General features: G+C 39.2%; 1 long non-coding RNA gene across 1 annotated transcript in view; it reads left to right on the top strand.

The window, feature by feature from the left end:
- The first annotated feature begins 2,737 nt into the window (after positions 1-2,737).
- Positions 2,738-7,451, top strand: part of LOC307039826 — a 144,614-nt gene continuing 139,900 nt past the window's right edge. The window contains exon 1 of the long non-coding RNA XR_013808344.1: positions 2,738-7,419. This is a non-coding gene — a long non-coding RNA (uncharacterized lncRNA). The remainder of the gene's footprint in view (positions 7,420-7,451) is intronic.

Genomic DNA, 7,451 nt, shown 5'->3' with positions numbered 1-7,451 from the left:
TGAGAAGTTTGACTATTTGAAAAGCATCTCTAATACTGCTTAAGAGCATAGGTAATGTGTTCCTCGTTGTTATTGATATGAAAGTAATTAACATGTATTACGTATATTTAGCCAACTATAACAACTATATCTTAAAACATACTTTTAACTTGTGTGTGGCAGTCAGGAGGCGGGAAGATGGACTCAGGGACCAAGGGCCATAAAGGAGATGTGTGTGTGCTGGCTACAAGCTGCTGTGTCGCACTGATTGGGTGCGACAGGCCATGTGTTGGTCTCTGCCAATAAGATGACCTCTGGGGGAAAGCACGTACACCTCCTCCTCCTGTGTTTTAGTATGAAAGACTGTGTTTTCCTTTGGTTCGCGCTCTTGTTTTTCACCGGCCGTTCCTGAGACCTGTCTCACACGTGGTAGAACCTGAGCCCGGAGTACTCTGCAGAGTGCTTCGTGATTTCTTTGTATTTGTATCGTTACTGTATATCATTAAAGCAGGATTATTGTTTAACTTGTATTCTGGTGTTTCTTAATCTCTTTTTCCCGAATTCACCCAGCTTAGCAAACGACACGCGGAGACGAGGTTGGTTTTCAACATCCTCCAAATCTCCAACAAATGGTGACCCGACGTTTCTGAGTGGGGTGTTTTCGGGGAAGAGACCACCAGCGGCAAGCGGACGAATGGTCCGGAGAAGAGGCCTAGAATAATCTCTGACAACTAAAACGAGGATCCTTCAATTGAAAGGTGAGCAGACAAGCCTGTTTCTATCGAAGGTCTGTAATTGGCTAAACTAAATTTTAGAGTTGTCAGAGACATATTCCGGTGTCATAGTTGTTGCGGTGGAATGTACAAATACATATTTTAGATAGGTAGGAAAGTTATATAACATAAAAGTGAATCAACGAGGTATGTAAGATGAAGGTGAAAGGCCCCGTACTTTTTTCAGAAAGGAGACGGCTGAAGACTCGTTGGGGGACGTCCAGTGACCGTTTTCAGACGGCATCCAGGAGACGAATCTGAATAAAATTCTTAGGTTCATAGGAATCGAAGTTGAGTTATAAGTAAAATCCAAAGGAGAGTAACGCAACCTTCAAAAAGCAATTTTGAAGTGACCGGACCTCATTAATCCTTTGTTCTGTGGGGGTTGCTGAATAGACTGTACGGGGAACATTTTTTCTGTGAATATTTACTGGTAACAAGGACAGTAAGTCAGATCAATAGATATGAAGTCTGTGAATATATACTGGTAACAAGGACAGTAAGTCAGATCAATAGATATGAAGTCTGTGAATATTGACTGGTAACAGAAACAGCCTAAGTCAGATGAATAGATACGAAGTCATAATGAAAGGAGAATTTCAACGGGAGGAGCGTGAGTTAAGAGCTTACGAGGACAGTGGGTTCAAGCAGAAAAATTGAATAAAAGGATAGCAGAAGTGTTAATTGTTGAAAAAAGCCCCCCTTTTCCAAAGGAGAGGCTGAGAGCTACAGCAGGGGAGAGAGAAGGGGGTGTCAGTATTTGTCTGTGAGAGTTCCCCCCACCCTTTTTCCTCTCGAGAGCAGCAGCAGCAGCCCGGAGTGTGTCTGCTTGCTTTTTTCTCTAGTGATCTGAAGTTGGAGCGAAATACATAGAAAATTAACAGATCAAGGTGTGGTTTGAAGTGGTAGATATATTGAAATTAATAAACAATGATTTGCTGTTATTTAAATATAGTCTTTGACAACTGATTGATACCGTTGCATTGCGTTGTGAATTTCATGGTATTTATCATTAACTAAGGATTGTACTTAATTATACTTCAAGGAAAATTATGTTACATACAGTAACCTTAGGGGAAAGTAAAAAGAGATTTACTGAGAATATGAAGTACATTAAAGTTAAGGTTTTATTCAAATTAAATATGATAGGTGGATTTTTCCATCTAGAATACGACATAGAAAGAGGAACATTTGTTAGACATGAAATAACGAACTAATTGGAAGAAATATATATTGTGAGGTTATTTAGGAGTTGTTATCATATACAGTTACTCTCAGTTGAGGGTTGTTTAAAGTAGATAGGAAACGGAAAACGTAAACGATTCACCACAATGGTGTTTTTTAGTTTATGAAGAAGAAGTAGACAGTAAAAATAAGGTTTTTGTAAATGTGTCAGTCAGAGGGAATCTGTTCATGTTTAAGCATGACAGAGGTCCTGCACGAGGTTTTGCTCCAGCCATCTCACACAGTTTCACAAAGGGGTGATTTGTGAGGGGCTGGAGCGGAGGCAGCTGCAGGGCGCAGTGAGACAGAAAGACAGGAGAAATGAGACGGTTTGAAGAAGTATAGAGAGAGTACAGGTTATATAGAGTTACTACTATTCTGGAAAATGTCATATTGTTTTGTGGGTAACATAAAATAAGAATATATTTACTAGATATAAGAACAACAGGCTTATCTAGGTTAACAGAACATTGCTATTAACCAGTTTCAGCTGCAACTATCCTGTCTTTGTTCTAAAGAGAACGTACGTTGCATTTACAATTAATATTAAGAAATGTTCACAATTGATACCATTAAAGACCGTTTGGGATGAATAGGACGAGTTTGTCAAAAACATTCGTGCTTAGATGGAATAAAAGTGTTGAGAGATGTTCTCAAAAATGGGAGTTTTCACAATGCTTTTAGTTTTTATTGAAACAATTAAGTAATAAGGACAGAAAAATGTTCCGTGATGATTTATTTAGGTTTCAGCTTTAGTAATAATTCCTTTAAGTGTTCCAAAATATATTCATTAACTGTAGTCAGATTACTTGTTTTAAATATATAGCGCTGGATACAGTTAGTTTTGTATTCTGTTACAAATCTAACCATGCTTGTAACACACAACTTAGATAAACAATTTGAAAAGAATAGAATAAGCAAGAAGATTAAAGATGAATCTATAGTGGTTAAGAAAAGTTTTTGTTTTGCCTATTAACTGAGAACTGAAGTAATGAAGAATAGGAAGACTGTTACCATTAATGGGTTTAACATTCACATGTTTCAGCATTCCTGACCATATAGACACTCAGCTGTTTTATTTTGTCACCCGCTGGGGGAGAGATTTACATTGAGTTTTTCTCAGTAGCTGATTTGCTGTGATTACAGCAGCATTGGATAGTTGTGCGCCACCTTTGGGTTGTACTCTGAATCAGGGTGTTGGTGAAAAGTTGCTCATTGCAAACAGAAGAACTGTGCAAAGAACACATCTCAGAGGAGGGTTTCAAAGTTTGCTTGTGCCTCGTTGTCAAGGCAACAGTGGTGTGAAGAGGTACTGCAGTTTTGGGGGATTTCTGCGGCACAGAGGACAACGTGTGTCTGCTGATTGTATCACATTGATCCAGAGGTCCCTTCCCCCTCAGGACATCACAATGCCAGAGAGAGTTTCCTTGGAGCCCACTGACCAGGGCCGGTTCTAGCTTTTTGGGGGCCCTGCCACTGACTACAGCTGAAGAGGACAATGAATCATTGACTGTTCTCAATATGACAAGATCTTGAGACAGGCTGGTCTCAGTCTGTTCAGACTCTGAAGAAATCATGCAATGATTTTACAGCATAACTGTGCAAGAGTTTATCAGAAGGTGGTGTAGAACGATATGCTTAGTGTTTAGGAAAGGAGGCTGATTGTTTAATGATGGTCTGGAATGCTGAAAGGGTTAAGGTTTAATATCCTTGGTTGGCAAACAACACATCTGATTATTATGTCACACATGATAATCTTGACATAGTGACTAGCTATGGGTAAACGTGTGGACGTTATACCATTATTATCATGAACTAAAAATAAATAGGGAAATAGTATCTGGTTAAAGATGAATGGATTTCATATCCTAGAGAGGAATAGTTATATTGTGAATACTTCACAAGGTATTTACTAATGTATTTTGAAGAACACATAACAAGAACACAGGTCCAGTTTTGTTTTTTTCTAGATTACATTTTCCATTACCAAAACTGTTCAGCTTAGGTCTAGCTTTAGACTTTGATAGTAAAAGAGTATTTAGGCTTATTTTTGTATATCTGACATTTTTAAATATGTTGGCTATTCACTAGATAGAAAGATGGCATTGCTCTCTATTTGTTAAGAACATTTCTGAAGATTAAATATTTGTTTCATTCCTAATATTCCTATTTAGGATGTAATTTGAGAGTAACAAGGCTGATGCTGAAATTGGAAAATATGTTAGTGGTTTACATGATGTAAACAAAACAAAAAAAAAAGATTTTGTTTGTTCAACCTCCAGTTAGATCTGAAACAGTAATGATGATTGATTTGGCCAAAGCTTAGTTTAACATCCTGATGTAACATTATGAGGTATATTCACTTCTAAGGGTAAACAAATTGATAAAATGAATTATTATTATTATTATTGATTAATTTGGAATATTAATTCAAAAGGCCGTTTTCTGCAGGTTCACTTAAGAATGCCGTGCATGAACATTTGTCAGAACATTTGTTATTGTGTTTCCTAGGGGCGGTATATTAATAAAGTGTATTGATCATTTGTTTGTTAAACATCTGAAGAAAATGGTGCTGCGAACACGAGAAAAACTTTGTTGCATTGGTTGACATCAACACAATGATGTCACTAGTACAACTCCAGCTAGTAGAATATTAAAGTCTCTGCAGAGCACGACACATGGCCAATGAAACTGAGACCAAATGACCTTTGACCCTGACTGACAGTGTGACTTGAGAAAAGCACTATCAATGACTGACTCTGGGGCTGACCAAACTTGACTTTACAACCTGACAGTGTGAGTGTGAATGAATTTCTGCATGTGATCAGTGTAACTGCATGATTCTAAAACAATAACTAACCGAGCATGTCTTTGGACTAATACATTATTTTGGAGCTCCATGGGAAACACAGGTTTCCTACAATTCCACGCATTTGGAAAAATGCACATGTGACCCGTTTCTAATTCCCACAGGAGTTGGCGGTTTGCAAATGTAAAACTCAAACTAAAATCTAAAGATTCTGTTTCTTTTAGGACTGCCAGCTGGAAATGAACACTTATTTTCCCTGGAGTGTTTACTGTGAAAGATGATGGATATACTTTTGTGAATGATGTTTGGTATTTTCTTATAACCACTGGTTACCTGAAGGTTTTCTTCCCATACAGGATTTTATTACACATGTTTACATGTGTAAAAAGGGGGAGTGTGGGATATTTTCATTTAGGGACTGGAAGAAACCTGCCGCCCCAACTCAGATGTTCAATCTGACCATTGATTGACAGTTTTAGATTTAACCTGCTCCATATCTGGGGATAAGATAATGTTTGATTAATGTTGACATGTTTCTAATATTGATTGAGTTATAACAGGTAACACAGATGCAGAATCAGTGGCCGAGGGGCTACTGAGAGAGGTAATTCCAGAATGAGAATGAGAAGGTGAACTGTGATAATGAAAACAATTTGGTAATATTTCAACAGGTATTAAAGTAACTGAGGTTTGAAATGTAGAAAGAACATATTACAGCTAAGTTAAAACATATTAATGTAATGAGATAGAATTTAATTTAGACAACATCTTGTAACTAGCCTGGTAAAGAAGTAAAAGCCATAGACTGTTTAGATCATTATGGGGATGTACATTTAATTTAAAGTCATAATAGAAAGACATTTGATGACAGTATGTTGAATTTCTGTATTCATTTTTCAGCTTGATAATATCCAAGCAGTGACAGGTAGAAGCAGTCTCGCCTGGAAATTATTCACTTTGTCAGTATCATGATTTTAGTTGTTTTTAATCCATAACATTAGTGTGTTCCATTACCAGAGACGTTAGCAGTTCATATTATATTTAGATTTTAAATGGGATCTCAAAGATTTCATTTATAATAACACAGATGCTTGTCAGGAATTCAGAGCTATTGAGATATGTTATTTAGTTCACCTGAAGATGTTGGGGTTTAGTTTGTTGACACAGGCCAAGTATTAGAATTCTGAAGCGGCCTACCAGTGGTGGGTCAAACACCTGAGGGCCCAGAAGCACTGAGCGTAGACTTGAGGGGTGGGTATCAGATTTCTCCACACAGGTTGCTGACGCCAAAAGGGGGACCCGAGGAGCAGGAGGCCGACACAGCGGAGTTCGTCTGGCTGAAGGTCGTCAGGCCTACGTGACTCAACCCCAGGTTCTCCGGCCTCTACAGAGTGACCCAGAGGACATCTCATGCCGTCCGCCGAGGAGCAAAGGGGGACATCTGGTACTACTGGAGCCAGTGTGCGGCGAGGAACACTCCGGCTAGGACCTTGGAGGACATCAGGATGGACCTGGCTATCGTCAACGCGGACATCCCTACAGCAGACGACTTGGAAGCAGGCATCAGCGGACTGGAGGAGAAGGACCTCGCGGACATCCCTACAGCAGACGACTTGGAAGCTGGCATCAGCGGGCTGGGGGACTTCTCGAGGCAGCAGAGGAGTCTACTTCTCTCTGATCAGATTCATCAGTTCCACCTTTGAAGGAAAGGCCGCATCTCCCCCTCCCTATCAGCTGCCCTTGTTGGCGTATTCCGCTGAGGGGGGGGGGCCCCTGATGATTCAACAACACGCAAGGATGCTGCTGTCTGGCACTCAGGCTCTCACTCTGATAGTTTCTTCATTGTCATTGGAGGTTGTTTTCTGTTCTCAAGGGTTTAATGAAGGGGGACAGACACCGTATTAAAGAAGGACAGTAGTTTTGTTTCAAATGTCTTATGTGTGTTGGTCTCGTTAATGCGAGACCAAAAAGGGGGAATTGAAGGATTATTTGAATTATTTGAAGGATTAAAGTAACGTGGTATGACAGGAAAGTTCAATCTGGTATATTCCTTTTAATGTCACCTTATATATATTCATGTGTGTTGAATTAGAAGGGACAAAGTATCTTTTCCCTCCCCCAATATATTGAGGTGAATTCCTTGTGTTTAGAGAGAGAGGTGAGAAGGGGACATCCTTATTTGGGAATCAGGCCAAGGCTCTGGAATGCTTCCCTCGTAAAAGAAGGGGGTGCGTGACACAATCTTGTAGCAGATGTGTATGTGTTTTCATTGAAGTAAATATAAATGCTACATGATTATTGGTCAACTATACCTCTGTTCTTATTCTTTCATGTGTGGGTACTAAATGGCTACAAACATTGTGGAGAAATTAGCTTAAACATCTTTTATTACTCTATATGAAATGGAAGCAGTTTTTATGACAGGGACGAGAGAGGTGGGGGAGGGACACATTCCGAAGAGGTTCAGCAGGTCAATTGTCAGGGGAATCGACTTGTTTTCAATAGAGGTGTGTGGTTAGTTACTTTGTGTTAATAATAGCAGTATGTGTAAAGGAAGCTGGAAATATACAATGTGAAACCTTTTATTTGAAGTAAAGATGTGAACAATAGCTCAAACAAATGGAGGGGCTATAGGTAAGCCTGTGAGAAGTTTGACTATTTGAAAA

This window comes from Notothenia rossii (assembly GCF_949606895.1).
Source record: "Notothenia rossii genome assembly, chromosome: 5".
In the NCBI taxonomy this organism is placed as follows: Eukaryota; Metazoa; Chordata; class Actinopteri; order Perciformes; family Nototheniidae; genus Notothenia; species Notothenia rossii.
Note: the sequence above shows the minus strand (reverse complement) of the source record. Positions and strands in the feature narration are given on the sequence as shown.